The sequence below is a fragment of the Pinus tabuliformis genome, chromosome 5_2 (assembly GCF_031772625.1).
Source record: "Pinus tabuliformis cultivar Carrire ecotype Pingquan chromosome 5_2, CPIR1, whole genome shotgun sequence".
NCBI classification, from domain to species: Eukaryota; Viridiplantae; Streptophyta; class Pinopsida; order Pinales; family Pinaceae; genus Pinus; species Pinus tabuliformis.
The window spans coordinates 449,573,210-449,596,985 of record NC_142306.1 but is presented as its reverse complement, the minus strand read 5'-3'; the positions used below and the strand labels follow the sequence as shown (position 1 = coordinate 449,596,985).

General features: G+C 37.7%; 1 pseudogene; it reads left to right on the top strand.

Annotated features, from left to right (window-relative positions):
• Positions 1 to 397: 397 nt before the first annotated feature.
• On the top strand, positions 398 to 1,759 carry LOC149159613 (putative xyloglucan galactosyltransferase GT11 pseudogene; annotated as a pseudogene).
• Positions 1,760 to 23,776: the final 22,017 nt, after the last annotated feature.

Below are 23,776 nucleotides of genomic sequence, written 5' to 3'. Positions count from 1 at the left end.
CGAAATTCTGTCCATCATCCAAACGGCATCTCCCATTAACCAAACAGAGCTTTCATGCACTGCACCCAAAAAAAAAAAAGAAGAGAAAACACAGCACGAAACAAATCAAGACAACGTAATCGTCACCATGGTGGCATCAAACCCTAACGGAACCCTGAAATTGCCCGAACTGTGCCACGCTTCCGTAGATTCTTCCTATAACGCCGCCCTTCACCTTTTCACACGATGCCACTTTGGAACAATATTGGAAATCTCCATGCCGGGTCCTCCTGTCCCAGTCCCACCACCGCCGTATTTATAATTCTGCGCACTTTTCCTTCCCTGCACTATGCATTCCTCGAAGAAAATAAATTACCTGCAATTCTCCACATTTCCTTCAAATTCATCTCCAGTGCCGATGAAGAAAATAAATAACCCGCTCTTCTCATTCCTGTTACTCACGCTCGTATGGACAGTAGCCGGAAACGATAATACGGGCCTCTTTGGCGACGATAGTTGCAGGGGTCGGAGGATTTTCATGTACGATCTGCCCGAGGAATTTAACGCAGAGATCTTGAAACGCTGCGAATACGGTCTCGCTAAATGGATCAACATCTGCCCGCTCGCGGAAAACGACGGCTTGGGACAGCCGTACAAGAGTTCCCTGGGCAACGGCTGGTTCGACACGGATACATACATGCTGGAGATCATATTTCACGAGAGGATGAAACGATACCGCTGCCTGACGCCCGACGCCAACCAGGCGGACGCCGTGTTTGTGCCCTACTATTCTGGGCTTGACGCTCTGAGATATTTGTACCCATGGCAGGACAGAGTATTCAGGTCCCCGCACGGCGAGGAGCTGATGACGTGGGTGACAAACAGAGACGAGTGGAAGCGGAGGGAAGGAAGAGATCATTTCATTGTGATGGGCCGCACGGCCTGGGACTTCGGGATTTACAGGGGCTGGGGTACCGGCATGCTGGAGCTCCCTGGGGTTACCAATATGACCGTGTTCACTATCGAACGGCGCTCGTGGATGCCCAACGAGCAGGCCGTGCCTTACCCGACTTCGTTTCACCCGTCGTCAAAGTGGGAAATCGAGCAGTGGACGAACCGGGTGAAGGGCTCGTCGCGGACTCGGCTTTTCTGCTTCGCCGGCTCGGTGCGGCCCTATAAAAATGACGGCGGGTTCCGCAACTTGCTCATGCGTCTCTGCGCCCGGTCGCTGGGCAGCTGCCGCCTGCTGGACTGCCGCGCGGCGCGTTGCAAGCACGAGGCCGAGCCACTGATGCAGGCGTTCATGGAATCCGTCTTCTGCTTGCAGCCCCCCGGTGACACACCGACGCGCCGGTCGACATTCGATACCATCATAGCCGGTTGCATTCCGGTGTTCTTCAACAATGACTCGGCATATACACAGTACACGTGGCATCTACCACCAGGTGGCGAGGTCGACGGTGGTGGGTATTCTGTATTCATTTCTGAGCAGGACGTGGTCGCTGACGAGTCCCTGGTGGAGCGGGTGCTGAGTGGTTTGAGTTACGAGCGGGTGAGGGAGATGCAGCAAAATGTATTAAGTTTGATTCCACGTGTCATTTACATGATGAGGTCGAGCTCCGACGTGTCATATGCGGCGGAGTCGGTAGAAGACGCGTTCGACATCAGCATAAAGGGAATGTTGGAGAAAGTTTCATGGCAGCAGCAAGAGGCGGCGGCGGAGGAAGCGGCTGCGGAGGAAGCGGCTGCGGGAATCGATGGTGGGATCGATATTCGTTAAATTTGGAAGCGACTGTGGATTAAATTGTAAATTTGGGGAGTAGCTTAATCGGTGAAATTTGGGTCTGAGAGTTATATTTGGAAGCAACTGATTATGTGAATTGCGTTTGGCTCTAAATAGTTTGCAGGCTGAGCAGACAAAGCTTACCTTTGGTGTATGTCGAAGCAGTAGTGACGTCACTAGTTCTTCCTTCCTACGATATACGTTATGCAGCTCTGTAATATTGTTGTTTCTGCAGGTGCCGCTACTCAGAATGTTGGATTAGTCTTTTTTGGAGCGGTTTCGGTGATCCACCTGTCATGCAATCTGTTACTTCTATTATATCTCAGGCAGTATGTTTCTGAAATTTATATATTTTAAAAATATAAATAGCTATTAAAACTTAATTTAAAATAATAATAGTCGTGTTTTTTAATATATATTTTATTTATAAATTGAGTTTATTTTCTTTGATTTTCCATGGATTGCCTGCCATCTTCTCGATTCAGATTCATTTCTCAATTCTCATTTACATGTTTAATTCATATCCAGTTTTTGATGATTTTGAGCCTGGTCCCATAATGGTGAGGTGATTGTATTGTCGCTACATCTGAGCTTTTCATAGCCATTCAGAAGGATACTCTAACACGCAAATTCATGCTTTGTGTGCTCTCTTCAATAGCTTGTCGTTCCAGTTAGGGTACAACTTGATGTAACTCTATTTTCTAGCTTCCAATGCCATGGTAGGACCTTCTAGACCAATTCTGTTGGATTCCTAAGTCATAAGAACATAATGAGTTCATGTAAACAAGTGAATGAGTTCTTGTAAATGAGTCTAGTCTTTAAAAATAAGAATCATAAAAATAACCTTGTTCATTTAGTCTTTAAACAAGTGAGGTCGAGAGAAGATGTGAGTTTTGACTGTTGATCCCAGGATCCTTTCCAAGGATAAGTAGTGTTCCATCTGAGGCCATTCCAAATAATATTGAAGGATATTATTATTTATTTTCATATGATGGATCCATTTTTCTCACACGCGCACACACACATATATCTTTTATATTTCTTTCTAGATAAATCCAATAGATTACCTTTGTGTTTTCTCTTCGTGGAAGGTTCTAAGCCTTTGGAATAGTTCTTTAGTTCCAAGGATATTGTTTTAAATATTTTCACAGAATTAAAACTATGTCTGCAAACCCCTTCTCATTTTTTCTAAGAAATATGTGTACACTATATAATCTTCAAGATAAAGATCAAATCTTAAAAAGCTAAGCAAGATCTAAAGCCATTGTTTGTAGGTATATGTTTTTAGTTGTTAACCTATTTTTTTTTTTTGGGGGGGGGGGGGGGGGAAGACGGGGGGTCATGTTGGCACCATAATTGTGAGGTTATAGTATTGTTTCTACTTCAAGGCTTTTCGTAGCCATCAAGAAGGATATTCTAACACACAAATGCATTCTTTGTGTGCTCTCTTTAGTAGTTCTTCGTTGTAGTTAGGGTACAACTTAATGTAGCTCTATTTTCTAGCTTCCAATGCCATGGTATGAAAGGGGTGAAAAGAGACCCTAACACATAAGCAAGGAAGGGAAAGAACTGACTTTCCAACCTCCACTTCACATCACAACCTCTATTGAGATCAAATCAACTACACGATGCCTTGTGGCATATTTCCTTCTTGGAATGTGGGCTTGTAGACCTTATTTGATTCAACTATAATTATGTTTAGTTATCATTCAAAATTTCTTTCTTTAATTTGACTCTTATTCAGTTCAATTCGACAACAAACATTTTTTTGGGAGGAAAACAACATCAACAAAGGATTTGGAACCTACTTGAATGGAGAAATTGTAGTGTACTATTACAAGAGGGATATTTTGTTTTATTTACTTAAAACAAGGTATGGTTATCATTCTATAATTGTTCACATACAAAATGATTTCTTGAGGCCACTAACATCATTTCAAATTTGCATGAGTTTCATTTTTTGGGGGGAAAGGATATCCATTTCTAAGGTTTTGGGCAAAGAATATTTTGTTTGTTATTATATATATATTTTTAAAGGATAAAATAAGCAAGTATTTTTGTTTATAGTCAAAATAAAAATACATATGTGTATATGTTGAAGCATTTGACTAGCCCTAGGCCCCAAAAAACTATGTTGTTCAATATCATATGATTTACATTTTTGTTCAAAAAACTACTTGTAATTTTCAATGTAATCTATCCAAAATTTGTTGTTGTAGAATTAGTTGCTTCTCTAATTAATTATGATTCCTGTAAGTCCGAGAATGAGTACTAATAAGTCATTTTGAATTGTTCTACCAAAACCCATGCTCATAATAAGAGAAGAGTGAAACTAACAAGGTTATTAAGTGTCTTCAAACTTCATCATTGTTACTTATAAATAAGCTCCTGTTAGATGTAAGAGTAATGTGATTGAACCTTACTAATATGATTGGGAGGAGAGTATCATTCCTCATTATAGCTATATCATTCATCTAGTCAATCAATATCTTGATTCATTGTAAATATGCAAAGAGGAAATATCTAATATTTCATCAAGTTGAAGAATAAGATTCAAAATGAATAGCTCAACATAGTTGTTTGTTGCAAGGCAAATATTGCATGGGAAGGAGAAATAGTGAGATTATGACATATAAATGATACCCTATATATCCCCAATATATTGATTGTGTTGGGCCGCTCCATTAAAAAAAGCCCAGAGGAGATCCTTTTGAATGACCACTTGTGATGGATTTTGTGGAATGTGAGGTTTTGAATGCGAAGGCATGGCTCCTTGAAGAGAAATATTGTGGATGACTACTTGAATATATGATTATCCTTGGTTATCAAAGATCACATGATTTCTCTCTAGCTATATGCCCCAGTTTACAATCAAAAGAAATGCTCTATGATGTGCTTTAGGTTATGTTGTGAGGTAGAACTTGAGGCAGTTGTCAATGTTATCTTCAGGCAATACGTATTCATTCCCTTCTCTTCCTTGAATTTCCTGCTAAATTTCCTTTGTAAAGTATCAATGAATACAAATGTGAGATAGTGCGTCAAATTCCTCAAGGCAAAGAGGACATTTGTGTGGACCATAGAAAGATATATTTTTTGGAGAATGTTCCAGGTGGGGGCTTTTTTATTTAGCAGGAACCACATAAAAAGTTTTGTCTTTGGTGGGGAAATGAAATTTCCAGAGCCTTTTCCCCCCACCATAGAGGATTTTGATCATATAGGGTATGCACCAAAGAGAGATAACTAAGTTTTTGAGTGTATTATCCAAAGGGAGTGAATGACTAGGTGAGAAAATCTTCAAAGATATAAAGAGAGACTAGGGATTTTTGAAGAGTGTTATATAAGCCAACTATTCTAGAGCCATATCACCTTCTAAGTTTAATAATTCTAGGGGGATGCTCCAAGTTTAAGGACCTTCTAGACCAATTTTGTTGGATACTTGGTGTAGATAAAAATAACCTTGTTCATTTAGTATTTAAACAAGTGAGGTTGAGAGAAGATGTGAGTTTTGACTATTGATCGAGGGATATTTTCTATGGAGAAGTCTTGTTCCATCTGAGGTCATTCCCAATAATATTGAAGGATATTATTATTTATTTCCATATCATGGATCCATTTTTAGCATATTTCCTAGGGGCTCAAGTCTAATCTAGAGTAGAGGAAGGAAAATACATGTGACAAAAGGCTAGATCATTTTATCAATTTCCAAACTCCTTTTGTAGTAAGGGCCTATAAAAAATAAAGAATTTTTTGTAGATCCCATCACCCCAAGGCTTCTAGAGTAGCAATAATAGACCACGCAGTCAAGGCAAGGCCTTTTCTCTTGTTTCCCATCCTAAAGAAATAATAAAAGATGGTTTCTTTATCTTGTATAGAATACCTAGAGGAACCAAAGATAAGGATACCCAATAAACAAGTATTTCCTCAATAAACACCTCAAAAAGGACCAATCTTCTAGCTCTTGAAAGCCACTTATTGCACCAATATTTGATATGAGTTCAATGTTTGTTAAGAGACAAGTCTAATCCTCCTTGGTGTAGTTTTTGGGTTTTAGAAAGAAACCCAAATATTTTAGTGGGATTCCTAGGGTAATTAGCTCCTTTGAAAATATTCTATACATATTCTCAATGTCTTCTCCCTCTAAAGCATATTTGTAATGGAATTTTTCTCCTGATCAATTTGCATAGTTGTAGCCATGGAGAAGAGGTCCAAGTTTTTTTTTATATTTTGGAGATGAAAAAGATCATTTCTAAGGAAAATGAGGATATCATCAACAAAATAGGGATATGTAAGTGAGAAAGCCTAGGCGATCTTGATTCTTGAGATATGACTTTTTCTTCCTTCATATAGGATATCCCTACTAAGACCTTCTGCGACCAACAATAAGAGAATCCGAGAGAGGGGGTATCCTTGTCTAAGCCCTCTATGAGGATTGAAAAAGTGGAAGGCAAAAACATTAATTAGAAGGGCCATAAAAGAGGTATTGATGCATCTATAGATATAATCCACAAAAGTAGGGTAGAAACCCAGGTGAAGGAGAAAAAGTTTGAGATAGATCCAATCAACTCTGTTAAAAGCATTTGAAAGGTCCACCTTGTAAATAATGGAATTTTGTTTTAGAGTACTGTCCTTCCTAGGCCATATTGATGGATTCATGAATTTGTCAATCTTCCAAGAAACAAAATTGTTCAAAAGATAGTTATCTGAGAGAATGGGCTTTAATCAGAGAGAAATGATTCTTGAGATAATTCTATAGATAGTGTCACAAAGTGCAATGGGCCTAAATTGATCAAAAAGGAGTAGGCTTGTGCAATTTTGGAATTACGGAAACAAAAGTTGTATTGAAGGGGGCTAAGATTCAACCATTTATTCTAAGGTATTGAACCACTCCCAACAAGTCCTCTCCAATGGAATCATAACATTCAAGATAAAACTTGATAGGTAAACCATCAGGACTAGGTATTTTTTCCTTTTGAAAACTATGTAGTATTGATTCAAGTTCAACCTTTATAACTTGTTCCATTAGACCATCATTATTTTCTTCATCAATAAAATCTCAGAAAAATATTTTTAATTTGAACGATTTTTTCAATGTTTTCTCCAGAGACATTTTTTAACATGGACTTGAAATAGTTACAACCTTCCTAAGCAATGTCTAAGAAGGTGGTTGTGCTGGAACGATCAGATTTGGAAATTTTTGGATAGTGTTGATGGCTTTCTATTGTGGCTAGCAACAACCCCCCTTCTTATTTAGTGTTATTCCTAATACTAAATAAGTGGGGACCCTTAGCTAAAAATTTAAAATATCAATTAGTGCTTAAATTTCCTTTTTGAATAAAAGCTTACCATCATAAGCTTAGGAAGCCCCCCTTGAAAAATCTAAAAATCTAAGTTTTATGATAAGGTAAGACAAATCTTTCTTTAGGAAATATCGCATCGCAAAGAGATAATGGGATACCTCCTTACAAGTTGAATTTTCAACATTACGAGATCGCGATACGCGATAATATCGCATCGCATACAACAAATACAATTTACATTGAAACACTTTAATTTGCCGATATGCGATGACGCCGATCGCAAATCGCATTTCACAGAAAACATGTTAACAAAGATTGTCATATATTACGATCCTGCGATATTGCGATAATGCGATGTGGTGATATTGCAGTTTTGTGATAAAGCAACAATACGATATTGCGATGTGGCGATATTGCGATAGAGTGGAAATACGATAAGCGCAATATAAAGAGCTAATAACTTTGCGATATCGTGATCTACGATTTTGCGAAGCAAATCGCAAAATCGCTTCATCGCAGATCTTTCGAGCTCATTATTCAAAAAAATATTTTCCATAAATTGACACCTGGTTATGTGCTTTAATGATAATAAATGAGTTAGTTTCCAGTTATTAATGGAATATGGCTTTGCGCTTATCGAAAAATCATCTCACGTAAGGTGGTATACTTTATGCGTCTTCGGCATTTAAAACTTTCCCATCACCCTTCCTTGTCATTATTTTCACTTCACTTGTGAATTGCAGGAACGAAGAACAGGGAGCGATACAAAGCAGTACGCAGGATAAAATGGGAAAGAAAAGCAAAGCTCCGAGCTCTGAAGAGAAAGAAATGGCGCCCTTATATACAAACACGGCCTGTAACAGAGACGCAGGAATTGCTACGTGGGAAGGCATGTATAATCTGCTTGAAGAGGAAAATCCCAGAGTAATGGAAGTTACTACTACCGCGGGCTCAAATAGTTCTTCTGAGGCATCTATCACTGAGCTAACTTGCTCATTCTTAAACCAGATAGTAGCAAGGCCCAAAATTCTCCTATACACGGACATGGTCAAGTGGATACTGGACAACGTTGATATCAGAAACAGACAGTTTAAGACTCAGGGTCAAGAGCTTACGGAATTATTATTTTCACAAAATTTGAACTTTATATCACCTAAAAGGAAAAAGTGCAAAAGGCAAAAAAACGCATCAAGGAAACCTGGATCAAGAAATGGAGGTAGTTTTTGATGCGCGATTAGTGCCTAGTGCTAATCGTGCATCGCTAAAAAAAATTGCTCAAAAAGGAAAGTTTCTAATTGCTCAGTTACCTGCAAGCCCCAAAAATTGCACGGCAACAAGCAATATTATTGATTGTGTAAATGAAAATTTGCACAGGGCAAATTTGATCGTAGAGACCACTCCAGGGTATTTACCTAACGCACAACAACTAAAGACAGAGTGCAAGCAGAAAGCTCAAGAAAAGGCACAAGCAATCCAAGGGTTAACCAAGTTGAACTGGGATTATTACTGGGCATACTTGGTAAAGCCATATAGCCAGTGGATGACTCTTAAGTGTATCATTAATTCGGCCGAAAAGATGGCGCCAACTCTTGTTGATTCGGCTTTCTTAGCTCAGCTAAAATCGAAAGTCGGCCAGCCGAACCTTCTCGAACAGATGCTGCATGCGTGCGATTTCAAGGACCAAATACAGAAGTAGTTTTAATTTTAGATTCAATTTTAGTTTTAATTTTGTTTTATTTTCCTGAAATGAGGACGGTCATTTAAACCGCATCCTACATTTTTGCAATAATTTATTTTTAGATTTAGTTAGTAGTATTTAAACCCTTCTCATGAATTTAGAGAAGGGTCCTGAAATTTATCAAAAACTTATCCCAGAACATGCACTTATGTACCCTCTGAGGAGGTTTTGATGAATGAATGGAACAGGATTTATTGATGTTTTCATTTGATATCTACTACTGATGTTGCACTTTTGTACTCTTAGTGGATGTTAGATCAAGAAGAGATAAATCATTATCGCTTGAAGCTCATGAGTAGGACTAGCTATAAATGGTATTTCTATCTCTTAACTGTTTCTGCCTCTATGTTAAAGTGATTTCCATGTTCAGTTATTTATATATTGATGTATGAATGCTTGAGTTATCATTTGGCACTTTTGTACGGTGATAGATATTTATTTATGCTTAATGTATGAATAGCTTATTTATGCGATATGTTTTTCACAACTATTTCGTCTAACTATTTATGTTATCATCATCATCATCATCATCATCATCATCATCATCATCATCATCATCATCTCCTGCTTTCGTGATGATGATGATGATGATGGTTAACGTCCACTGAGACCAAATTGGTCTATCGGACCTATAATTTTCTTAGTTTCTAATTCTTTGGCTCCTCGTCTTTCTTGGCGAGATTGGTGTTGTAGCTTTCTTTTTTTTCTCTATGGTCTTCCAACTTTCTTTATCTTGCATCTCTTTCATCTCTTCTGATTCTTGGGACATTGGTGTCTTAGCTTCGTGATCCACTGTGTTCGTCTTTTTGAAGATAGTCGGAGAAGAAGTTTGGTCTAGGAGATCTGCATCGCTGTTAAATGAAGATTTATTTTGTGCGGTATTCGAGTCCTCATAACTGTTGATGCTTGAGGGGTTGTCGAGTTCACTCTTTTGTTGTTGGGCAGGGCTTTCCCCCTGCTTGTCTTGAAAGATGTTTCTCTCTTGCCCGATTTCTTGTGATTCAGAGTTTTCTCGAGAGTATTCCTCTTTGATGACAGTGTAGTGTTCTCTCTGTGCTCCTTCCCACCATGTAGATCTGTGGTGATTTTTTCTAGCATAATTTTTCTGGGAGGCTTTTGGGCAATTTTTGGCTAGGTGGCCTGTCTCAAAGTAGGATCGACACCTGAAAAGGACACTTTCATAATCGATTTTCTGATTCCACACAGAGTCTTTACTTGTTAGATGTATTTCAGCTGGGAATCCGGCACTGAAGTCCATTTCCACACAGATGCGTGCATATGTGGTTCTGGCATATTCCTCTATTTCTGGGCACCTGCAGTAAAATTTTCCAATTACATTTCCAATGGATTTTAGCGAAGAGAAATTCCAGAGATGCAAGGGTAGGTTTGGCAGTCTCACCCAAACTGGTGTTGAGGTTATGACTGTTGTTGAGGGATCGAAGTGGTTCATCTTTATTGAATTCTTTTCTCATAACAGTTGAATGATCTTTATTACCAGTTGTTATTTGAAATCATTTTAGATCGCATAATAGAAATATTACACCTCGGGTTAGTGTAAATTTAGATATTTCTGCTTATTAGAATACAATTTCTATTATTAGATTAGAGTTAGAGTAAAAGTATTCCATTTAGAAACTACTAGAAAGAGAAATATCAATCCATCACACACACACACCTAAATTGGGAAACTGGTCCCATATCCCCAGTTGGACCCACTATACCAAACAGATTACAAAAAGTTTTGAAGACCATGTCTAACGAGATGGTCAACATTAAGAAACAAGTGGCAGAAACTTCTTCTAAAAAGCCATATAGGCCTTTTAAAATAAATCCTTCAACCGATTCCAAACCCCCTAACGCTATTACAAATGTTGAATCAGAAGAAGAAGAAGGGGAAATTGCTACTGAAGAACATACCGATGAAGAAGAAGTTGTAGAGATACAAGGTATGTGGGATTTCATCCTCCTCAACCTACACCTAAGCCAAAGAGCGCAAGCTTGATGACTAAGGATAAAGTCGCAGCCAAGAAAACATCACCTAAAGCGACTCAAACCAGCCCAGTTCAAACAGACACATCAACTCCATCTAAAACGCTAATCGTTTTGGATGAAATGGAGTATAATATCATAGAAGACATGAAAAAGACTAGGGCCAATATTACTCTTTTTGAATTGAACAAGTTAAAACACCAGCAAAAAGTACTTTTGAAAGAATTACATGTTGTACCAGTTGCAACTTTACCAGCCGCTATAATCTCTCAAGCTTCCCATGATATGGGAAGACCTCCAACTAATGTGATTAATAAAGTTGATCCAAATGATATTGCATTAATTGGAGGAAGATCGAGATCGCATACTCCCCCATTTCTCCTTACTTATGAAATTTTCAATAAAAACGTGCACAATTTCTTAGTCGATTCTAGAGCTTCATCGAATATTTTACCAAGGTCAATATGCGCAAAATTGAATGTTCAACCACAGAAATCTGATGTGCACATAGTTTAGCTAGATCGATCGCAAGTTGAAGTGATTGGCGAGTTAAATCAGGTTACCATAAGGTTGTCATCAAACCCAAAGGTATGCCAAGTTATCGACATTTTAGTTGCTGATATTCTAGAATTTTATGGCTTAATTCTTAGCAGAGATTGGTCCAAAAAACTTCATGGATACTTTGCAATTGACTGGTCGCACATGTGGCTTCCTTATAATGGTAAACCAAATCAGATAAAATTTGAACTGGAAAAACATCAGAAATACATAGTAACATAACTCAAGGGAGAAAATGAACCAGTAGCATAGAATTCTAACATCATTGGAAACTATTCAGTAGATTCTTTCCTAGGAAATTTTAATGCTCATACGTCACCTTACTTTGAACATTCTGTTTTATCTCAAGTACAAAATTTCTCTCAAACAGATAGTTCTAAATGCATTAATTTTATAGATAGTCCTGTAAATAAATCTTTGTTTTGGAAACTATTTTTGATGGTTCTACGTCTAACGAAGGAGCAGGAGCAGGATGCATGTTAGTAAGCCCAGAAGGAGATAAAACCATGCTAACTTGCAGACTCGAATTTGAGTGCACCAAAAATACCACAGAATACGAGGCTCTAGTCCAAGGGTTACACAAAGCAATTGGATTAGACGTCAAATACCTGCAAGTTTTCGGAGATTCTGAAATTGTAATTAGACAGGTACGTAATACTATACACTGTTTATCAGGTCATTTATAGCATTACCAATCTTTAGTTCATGATCTGACTGAACATTTTATAGCATTTAATATTTCATCAATTCCCAGACTCCAGAATGCTAGCATAGACCTCTTAGCCAACGTAGCTTCCAAGCTCATTCCTTCAGAAGATTTTAGCCCTGACCAATTTTCAATTGAGTTAATTTGTAGACCATCTATTCCTAATAACATTACCAATTGGAGGATTTTCAATGACAATCCTGATATCGTGAGTTTCCTCACATCTAAAGGATCCTACACCAATCAAATAATTGACGAAGACCAACATGACCAACAATTGCAACAGGATAGTACTAACAATGCTATACCTAAATCAGTAGTCAAATTAGAAGACCTTTATGATTTGAAATGATGAAAATGAGATTAACTCAAACAAATTACAGAAAAGCACACATAAAAATCAGACACACAATATTGGCGAAAAAAGGCTGAAGCTTCATGCTTCCTCATGTATTATCTCTCATTCATACATTAAAATAATTGAATATAGTGTTACAAATAAATAGATGAGAGATAGTGTTCTCAAGATAGTGCGTGCTATCTTAGACACTTTTGGTTGAGATAATCTCTCCTTTGGTTGAGATAATTTCTCACCAGACACACACCAATATAGGAGTTACCTAAACTAACTCCTATCTTAGAGGAACAACCCAAGAGTTAGGCACAAATTCCTAACTTGGAATATTTAATTAATTAATTTATTTTTGGATTTATTATTGTTTTATGAGAGAGGCTAACATTCCCCCCTTCAATGATAAATCCAAAATAAGAATGAGGAACCATCTTCCAAGTTTTCATGTTGATCCTCAAAAACATTGCCTGAAAAAACCGCCAAAACTGGATGCTGGAAAAAAACTCAAATCTGAAGAGAACATGAATCAGTTGCATGCCTGATTCATCTCTGAATGTTGCTTGACAACTCCATACTCCATCACGTGCCAAGCCGCAAAAGGATCCAACTGTCCTTTGTTTGAAAACAGCATCCGGTGTCCACTGACACAATTTGATGAACGCCCACTGGCGTGTTTGCTGATGATGATTGCCCACTGGCTGAAGATGTCGAAAAACAACTCAATGTTTCTTTTGCTATGAAAGCTGCTCACTGCTGCTTTGGCTGTCGATCACCCACTGGCGAATTTGCTGATGCTCACTGCTGATGACAAATGCCCACTGGCTGATGAAGATGCCCACTGGCTGCTTCGCTGATGTTGCCGAGACTTTCAGTCTGACAACCACTTGTCAATTTCATTGACATTTTCCGCCCTTTGTCAGCTGAAAGGAGAGACAATCTTCTCCAAAATATATTTGAACTCCCCCCCTTCAGGTGTAGGAGAGTTTCACTGTTGTACTCCCTCATTCAACTGCATGAGAGTACCATCATTGGTTCACTGTTGGCTGTACTATGTGTGATTGTAGTCGGTTGTAGAACTGAGATAACCATTTGACTGTGGATGACCATTCCCAAGGATCGATCCATTCATAATGTATCTTCAATCTGGTTGTTTTTTGTTGTTTGCGACATTTTTCTGAGGAATGATTGGGTTTGCCACAATGGCAACAAGGATGGAGATCAAAACACTGATCTTCCATATGACCGGCTCTTTGACAATGAGAGCATTTCGGTTGGACATGAACTTCAGGTTGCATGCAATTCTGTTTGGCTGCAATTTTCTCAAAACCTTCTGAGATGAGTTGGTCAAGAAATCCTGCACTCACAAACTTAATTGGCTTGGAATAATATGGGATATGTAAGTTGGTGTCATCAGTGACATATCCTAAGCCTCGTCGATTCTTGTTATTTTGAATCTCTTCCCAGGGCTTGATGATGGGTTTGGAAGAAATTTGATTTTGATCATGAACAACTTCGCCACTTGAAGTTGTTTGGATGAGTGATTTGGAATCAACATCTTTATCTTCATCTGTATGGTTGAATGACCTAGAAGAAGCACTCTTTTGTTGCAGCTCATCTCTTTGTAGTTGCGACTCTAGTTGAAGAAACTCAATGGTTTCATGTGTTTGTTGTAGATGCCGTGAAAGATCAGCAAGAGTTTCTTTGATGATGTGCACCATGTCTTCATCACTGGAGATGATCAAACTGTGAAGAATGTGTAACCACTGAATATGTTGTGCCATTTGAACTTGATCACTGGAATTCACGCTCGCTTGATGATGATCGTGTTTGTGTGAACGCTCACTTGCCTTACTTGATGACTTCACGCTCACTTGAATGAATAGCCACGCTCGCTTGATGTCGATCTCAACTTTCTTGATTGGTGTTAGAGTGGAACTTGCTTGGTTGCTTTGATGGTTGTTGTAATTTACTTCACTCTGGCTCGCTTGAAGGTCTGAACTTTGTACTATTTTGACGCAAATTGCTTGAATGAATACTCACGTTCGCTTGCAGGAGATGTGAACTTGTTGTTTGTTTCATTTGAAGTTAAAACTCATGGACTCACTTGATTGTGCTTTAAAGGAAGGGTGTCGAACACTGTCGAAAATGCACCCAAAAAAGCTTACAATGATTTCAATGATTCACTACAATGAATTCAATTTGACTCAATTCAAGACTTGGGTGTCGGTTTCAACCGAGAATGCACCCTTACAATTCAATGTGATTTGAGTTTGATTACAAGTTCAACAATGTTGATGTAGACTGTGCACTGAAACATTGAAGTTTACAGATTCATTAACTTGAATGTAGTGATGTAGACTTTGCTTTGAAATACTGGAGTTTGCAGATTCATGAACTTGATTGTATTGAGTGAATTTGTTTGTTGAGGTAGAATGCCGATGTTGAAAAATTTGATGAGTTGTTGTATGTGTGGAGCTTAATTATCCTTCCTTGCAGTTATTTCATTACATGTGTTGTGCTTGCTTGCATTAAACTTTATGTGTGTTAAATGAGATCATTTATGTGTCAAAACTAGACACAAATAAAAAAGCAACAACATGAAGCATGCACAATTATCAACACACTCTTCGTGTACCTAAGATCCCCTTATTCAATTTCGGGCGGATCTAGGACACAATCACCACAAAAATATGATATCTTTATTAATCACTGAGTACATTTGAAGCAATGATAATGCCAAGCTGACAACCCTTTGAAACAACTCGCCTTCAAAATCTGAATGGATAGTGACACGATCCCTCTCAAAGTAAAACAGTACTTTGAAATACAACAACTTTCCCTTATCACTCCAAATACAAAATAAGACACTTATATCTACACAAAATATTCTTCAAATTTACAAAATGTAATGCACCTTATCGCTCCAAATACAAATAAATGATTTTATCCACTCCTTATCTCTCCAGAAAATCACTCATTTAAAAAATATACATTATTTCCCCACTACAAAAGTTTCACTTGACAGGCTTTACGATGGTGATTATACACTGGAGTGGGCTTATGTTGATGCTCAAGGCTTTAAGGTGGCTCAACAAGAACCCTCGCAGAAGTTTACGGAGAATGGGGCTCTGGACAAAAAGAGAGCCATTTTGGACAAACTAGAAGGACAGACGGGGGCTTTTCTCTAGTTTTCTCGTGCAACAATGGGGGATTACGATGATGCCTTTATGCACAACAAATATGGGGTGGTTCAAGCGCGGACAAAGGCCCAAAATCGAGCCACAGTTCTGAGTTAAAATTGATAGGGGAAATTCACCCAATAGGTCCTACTAGCAATCTACTGAAGCTTTTTGAGCCAGGGATAAGCTCACAACACTAGAAAACTTCATCGGTTAGCTGGTATTAATATGTATTCAGATGACGACATTGAATAACGCAAGGAGCCAAAAGTATATAAGGGTGTGTATCACAACCAATATGTCGCTAGTCTCGAACTTGGCGAATTCTATATTGCAATCATTGTCAGGGAACTGAAACAACAACCTCGACGATAGCAAGATGAACAAAACCACCGCAACCACGGCTAGTTACCAATCGATCATTATAATTAGATTGTCAACTTTTCTCCAACATCTTCCAGGGGCGATCCCAGCTTGGATGACACATCGTCGGATTCATTCGGGAGCGAGAACCTTCACTGGGCTCAAGGTAAGGCTGGTGAAAATGATGAAAATGAGATTAAATCAGACAAATTACAGAAAAGCACACATAAAAATCAGACACACAATATTGGCGAAAAAAGGCTGAAGCTTCATGCTTCCTCATGTATTATCTCTCATTCATACATTAAAATAATTGAATATAGTGTTACAAATAAATAGATGAGAGATAGTGTTCTCAAGATAGTGCGTGCTATCTTAGACACTTTTGGTTGAGATAATTTCTCCTTTGGTTGAGATAATTTCTCACCAGACACACACCAATATAGGAGTTACCTAAACTAACTCCTATCTTAGAGGAACAACCCAAGAGTTAGGCACAAATTCCTAACTTGGAATATTTAATTAATTTATTTATTTTTGGATTTATTATTGTTTTATGAGAGAGGCTAACATGAAAGATCGATTCAAAAGATCTACCAATTCAAAACTCCAAAATTCAACTTTGAATTATGAATTAGTAAATATAGGAATTGATGCCAAACCGCAGAATATCAACCTAGGCCTTGGCCTAGCCTTTGAAGAAAAATTAGCGTATATCCGTCTCTTGAAACAATACAAAAGTGTCCTACTTGGAATTACGATGAACTCAAAACATACGGCACCTCCATCATCCAACATACTATCCCAATGATCGATAATGAAAAACCTGTCCAACAAAAGTTGAGAAAGATCCATCCAAATTTAGAAAATCAAATTAAAACTGAACTCAATAAGTTATTGAAAGCCAAAATAATCTTTCCCGATAGACATTCTAAATGGGTCTCCAATATGGTACCTGATAGAAAGAAAAACAGAGATATTAGAATCTGCATTGACTTTCGAAACCTTAACAAGGCCTGCCAAAAGGATAATTTTCCTTTGCCCCCATGGAACAAATACTGCAGGCAGTTGCAGGCTCAGAATTAATGTCATTCTTGGATGGATTCTCAGAATACAATCAAGTGTTGGTACATCCCGACGATCAATTAAAAACGACATTCAAAACAAATGGGGCACATACGCATATCAAAAGATGCCATTTGGTTTGATTAATGCGGGTGCCACATTTCAGAGAGCAATGGACGTCAAGTTCAAGGGGTTAGTTAATAAGTCAGTGGTAATCTATTTGGATGATATAATTGTTTATTCCAAGAAACGAAACAACCATCTCAGTGATTTAAAACAAATCTTCCAACTTTGTTTAAGGTATGGGATTTTTCTTAACCCAAAAAAATCCTTTTTCGCATTCAGTGAAGGAAAACTTCTAGGATTCATAGTGTCAAAATCTGGAATTCACATTGATCCTGACAGAATCAAGGAAATTTCCGCAGTACCCCTACATCACAACAAGAAAGCCATGCAATCTTTCCTTGGCCAGATTAACTTTTTAAAGAGATTTGTCCCAGATTTTTCAAGAATCACGTCTCCTTTACAAGCCATGATTAAAAATAACGCAAACTTTAAATGGGGCCAAGACGAACACGAGGCATTCAATCTAATCAAACAAGCAATTATTACTGCTCCATCTTTAGCAACTCCAAATTTTTCCAATCCTTTTATATTGTATACATTTACCTCGGATAGATCATATGCTGCGATACTCACTCAAGAAAATTAAGAAAAGGCGAAAGCCCCAATTTCCTTTTTCAGTTCCAATTTATAAGGAGCTGAATTGAATTATTCAGATGTGGAGAAACAAGCTTATGTTTTTTCAAAGTAATTAAATATTTCATACCTTTTTTACTCAAAACACATACCAAGATCATAGTACCATTTCCAGTGATAAGGAATCTTCTAGTACAGAAGGATGTGGGTGAGAAAAGGGCCAATTGCGTTACTGCCTTACAGGAATATGATGTAGAAATCAAACTAGCAAGTATTGTAAAAGGTCAAGGCTTTTGCAAAATGCTGGCAGGAGCATCGCTAATGTCCGAAAATCCATCTGCAGAGGTACAAGTGTACGAGGTAAGCCTAAACGATGTTGAGTCATTATACACTGATATTATTTATTATCTAAAGAATAGATATGCTCCTCCAAACCTCGATCATACCAAGAAAAGAGCTCTAAGGTTAAAGGCCAAACAGTATCAACTCGTGAATGGCGTTCTTTTTAGAATAAATTATGATTTTGTTCTCCTTAGATGTCTTGAGAAAGCTGAAGCTGAAAAAGTCTTGCAAGAACTCCACGATGGGCCAACAGGCGAACACTACGCTGGAGACGCTACTGCTCATAAAATTTTGTGTGCAGGCTATTACTGGCCCACATTGTTTAAAGACGCACATAACTACGTAAGGAAATGTCAAATCTGTCAAACTGCTGCTGGGAGACAAAAGAAACCATCCTTGCCACTGCAACAGTTACCATTGAACAACATTTCGATCAGTGGGGATTGGACGTAATAGGTGAGATCGTTCCTCACTCTTCTAAGCAGCATAGATACATCCTTACAACGACAAATTACTTTACTAAATGGGTAGAAGCAGTTCCACTCAAGATAGCTAATGCTGAAAATATCATCGAATTCATAGATCAGTTCATAATCACCAAGTTTGGATTGCCTTCCGCTTTAATGTTTGATAATTCATCATATTTTTTTGATAATGGAATGATTGAATTTGCACTTAAAAGGGGTTTCAAGCTTAAATACTCGGCCAATTATTACCCACAAGGGAATGGGTTAGTTGAATCCACAAATAAGAACTTAATCAGAATCATTAAGCGAACCATTGACCAAAATCATAAAAATTGGCATAAGTCTTTAATATATGCTTTATGGGCAGATCGAATAACACAGAAAGCCTCTATCGGCACTTCTCCCTTTAATTTAGTTTATGGGAAAGAAGTAGTTCTTCCAACACATATGGCAATTCCCTATTTAGCCTTGGTTCAATATATTGATGAAGCACCAACTTATTCCTTACAACTAAGAAAGCTGGAATTGATTAAGATAGAAGAAAAACGAGAACGGGCTAAGATTACTCACGCTCATCATCAAGCATTAGTGAAAGCCTCTTTTGATTCCAATATGATATCCAGAAAAGATTTTCAAATGGGAGATCTAGTTTTAAAATGGGACAAGGCTCATGAGGAAAAGGGAAAACATACAAAATTTCAAAGAATGTGGCTTGGTCCTTTTCAAATCGTAGAAGTCATACGTCCGTCTACCTTCATGTTACAAGATTTAACAGGGAGAAGAGATTCTTTACCTGTTAATGGTCAGATTCTTAAAAAATATTTTCCATAGAAGATCATTCTTCTATTGTTGTAGAGTAGTTGTTTTCCTTTCCATAATAAAATCGGTTGTAAATGGTTACATTTGAGTTTCACGAAAAAGACACAAATTCTCTTCTATATTTTGTTTTTTCACTTGTATAAATAGAATTCTTTCTGAAAAATTGATCATTACTATTGAAAGATACAGTTAAAGACTATACGCCTAGAAATGATATTAGTTTCAACTGTATAAATTTTGATGAAAAGCCACCTTGAGTTAGAAATTGTTTTATTTCAGTCAAATGAAAGGTATCAATAACAAAATAAAGATTCTCTGTAGAAAGGCTCTTTCCAAAAACTCTATCATTGTCGTCCAGAACTATCTTAAGGAAACAATGACTTCCTCCCCACCTAGGAAACTACAATATTCAGAGAATGAAATAAAGATACATTTTAACTTAAAGAGTAAGAGGTCTCATCACGAGCCGACTTATCATGATCATAGATGTTATAGCTTGCTGAATTTGCCAATACTGCATACCATAATAGGGCAATGACTCAAGATTGTTAAAATCAAAAGACAAGGGGTCTCATCACGAGCTAGCTTGTTCAGCAAAATTATAAATCAATGAATGACTGTGTCATGAATTGGCTACCAAACCAAGACATTGCTCTTTAAGAATAAAAAGAAAATGAAAGAAATAAGTGTAGAAATGGATTCTTCTTTGAAAATTGTAAATTTCTCTAAGTAGGATACATGATCATTGCTGGATAATAGGTAACCCTGTCGAAGCTATAAATGCTTGCTGGCAGTAGAGGCTCTACCTACGACAAATGAGCATATTTAAAACTGATTTACAAAGAAGACTTTGTTTTTATCTTTATAAACCAAGTAATGACTGATGTAGATACAAGGACTGGCTTGAGGAAGAAAATAATCAAAGTTGGGAAAAAGAAGAAAACAAAATATCATTAATAGGCAAAAGCATAATGTACTTAGTCTTTCTATAGTAAATTTTATTTTTCTGGAAAAGTTTCTATTTTGGAAGTTTTAAAAATTCAAAAAAGCAGCAGAGATAACTGGTTCTTCCAAGTGAATCACCAATTGTTGTGGCCAACAACAACCCCCCTTCTTATTTAGTGTTATTCATAATACTAAATAAGTGGGGGCCCTTAGCTAAAAATTTAAAAAATCAATTAGTGCTTAAATTTCCTTTTTGAATAAAAGCTTACCATCATAAGCTTAGGAACCCCCCTTGAAAAATCTAAAAATCTAAGTTTTATGATAAGGTAAGACAAAAATCTTTCCTTAGGAAATATCACATCACAAAGAGATAATGGGATACCTCCTTACAAGCTGAATTTTCAACATTGCAAGATTGCGATACGCGATAATATTGCATCACATACAACAAATACAATTTACATTGAAACACTTTAATTTGCTGATATGTGATGATGCCGATCGCAAATCGCATTTCGCAGAAAACAGGTTAACAAAGATTGTCATATATTACGATCCTGCGATATTGCGATAATGCGATGTGGCGATATTGCAGTTTTGCGATAAAGCGGCAATACGATATTGCGATGTGGCGATATTGCGATAGAGCAGAAATACGATAAGTGTGATATAAAGAGCTAATAACTTTGCGATATTGCGATCTGCGATATTGCGAAGCAAATCACAAAATCGCTTCATCGCAGATCTTTCGGGCTCGTTATTCAAAAAAGTATTTTCCATAAATTGACACCTGGTTATGCGCTTTAATGATAATAAATGAGTTAGTTGCCAGTTATTAATGGAATATGGCTTCGCTCTTATTGAAAAATCATCTCACATAAGGTGGTATACTTTATGTTTCTTCAGCATTTAAAACTTTCCCATCACCCTTCCTTGTCATTATTTTCACTTCACTTGTGAATTGCAGGAAAAAAGAACAGGGAGCGATACAAAGCAGTATGCAGGATAAAATGGGAAAGAAAAGCAAAGCTCCGAGCTCTGAAGAGAATGAAATGGCGCCTTTATATACAAACACAGCCTGTAACAGAGACGCCAAAATTGCTACGTGAGAAGGCATGTATAATCTGCTTGAAGAGGAAAATCCCAGAGTAATGGAAGTTACTGCTACCGCGGGCTCAAATAGTTCTTCTGAGGCATCTATCGCAGAGCTAGCTTGCTCATTCTTACACCGGATAGCAGCAAGGCCCAAAATTCTCCCATAAACGAACATGGTCAAGTGGATACTGACAGCGTTGATATAAAAAACAGACAGTTTAAGACTCAGGGTCAAGATCTTATGGAATCATTACTTTCACAAAATTTGAATTTTATATCACCTAAAAGGAAAAAGCGCAAAAGGCAAAAAAACGCATCAAGGAAACCCGGATCAAGAAACGGAGGCAGTTTCTGATGCGCGATTAGTGCCTAGCACCTAGCGCTAATCGCGCATCGCTGAAAAAAATTGCTCGAAAAGAAAAGTTTATAATTGCTCAGTTACCTGCAAGCCCCGAAAATTGCACGGTAGCAAGCAGTATTATTGATTGTGTAAATGAAAATTTGAACAGGGAAAATTTGATTGCAGAGACCACTCCAGGGTATTTACCTAACGCACAACAACTAAAGAAAGAGTGGAAGCAGAAAGCTCAAGAAAAGGCACAAGAAATCCAAGGGTTAACCAAGTTGAACTGGGATTATTACTGGGCATACTTGGTAAAGCCACATAGCCAGTGGATGACTCTTAAGTGTATCATTAATTCGGCCGAAAAGATGGCACCAGCTCTTGTCGATTTGGTTTTCTCACCTCAGCTAAAATCGGAAGTCAGCCACCCGACTCTTCTCAAACAGATGCTGCATGCATGTGATTTCAAGGACCAAATACAGAAGTAGTTTTAATTTTAGATTCAATTTTAGTTTTAATTTTGTTTTATTTTCCTGAAATGAGGACGGTCATTTAAACCACATCCTACATTTTTGTAATAATTTATTTTTAGATTTAGTTAGTAGTATTTAAACCCTTCTCATGAATTTAGAGAAGGGTCCTGAAATTCATCAAAAACTTATCCCTAGAACATGCACTTTTGTACCTGTTAGCGCTTGAAATTTCACCTCAAGCTAAGAAAGGTAAACCTCAAGGCAACATCAAACCATTTAGCCTCGTAGCTAGCCCTACGGGGCAGGAGAAGGCTCTCTCCGGTCAATCTCGGTAAAATCTTCAATAGATGAGATGACCAATAAGGTAACACTGATATTAGGCTAGTAAACTGATCAAAGAGTTTGATTTGGGGTTTTTTGGGTTTTTGGTGGCAAATTGAGGGGATGGCAATTTTGGGTGCGGGGATTGGACACAGTTTCTACAGGGGGTTCTTTGGGGCGAGGTAGGAGACAGTATTGATGCTTTTAACTGAGGTGGATGGTCAAGAATGAGATGAAGAGCTAAAGAGAGCAAACAATAACTTTGAATTCTCTTTAGACAGAAGAAAACATTGAAATTAAACAAACTTAAAAGCAGAGCATGGCAAGCATGAATTCTTACTTTAACACTTCATTTGTTTAATGTGCAGAAGTAAAAGAAAGGAAATGAATCACATAACAAGCTTACAAGTACATTGAGAAAACACACATAAAACATGAGTCCACAAGAATCCCAAAGAGGACTGCAAAACCCTGGTCTTCCTTAGCCAAAAATTGCAGAGATACAGTGAATAATACAATGATAGCTTCTCCTCAAGAGTCCAACCATGAAAATGAGCAAGAAAGTACATAATATAGATGATCTAACCTCTTTCCCTGCCTCCATGGGTCGAGCTCACTATCCTAGGAGCTGTTTCAACCACTTCTAAACTAAGCACTACAAACTAGGCAGTCAAAACAACTTGCCTCTATAAACTTGGAAACCAATTCATTCATTTAATATTTACCCTTTTCATGAATGAATGTTCTAGAAGTGTTACATAAGAGTAAAAGTGTCTAAAAAGTACAATAATTACATCAAAGAGAATCACATTTCATCCCAAAAAGTCAAACTGAATCAAATCTGCGTTTTCTGGGCTGTACAGTGCATTTTTGAAAAAACTGCCTGACGGGTCACGCGCCTTTGGAGCCATCTTTGGGGCACTTTCAGGTGGCCAAATTGAGCAAAAGTAGGCTTGTTGGAAAGGTCTGTGAGTCTACTTTCCAACCCAACTAGAATTTTTGAATTTGGAGTTCATTTTCCCTGTCAAAAATCAAATCTCCCAAGACTGCTTTCTGCAATTCAAAAAAGTGGCAGAAAGTCATTTTTTGCTAGTTTTTTTACTTTCTGGAGGCCCAAAACTTCACCAAATCTCAAGTCCATCCATGAGCATATGTAACTTTGCATGAAAAATCTGGAAATGCTGAGTTTTGGTCAAATGGAGTTGCCATGATGAAGGGTCGCACGGGGGGTGAGACCCGTTAATGGGAAAAACCTGCAAATTG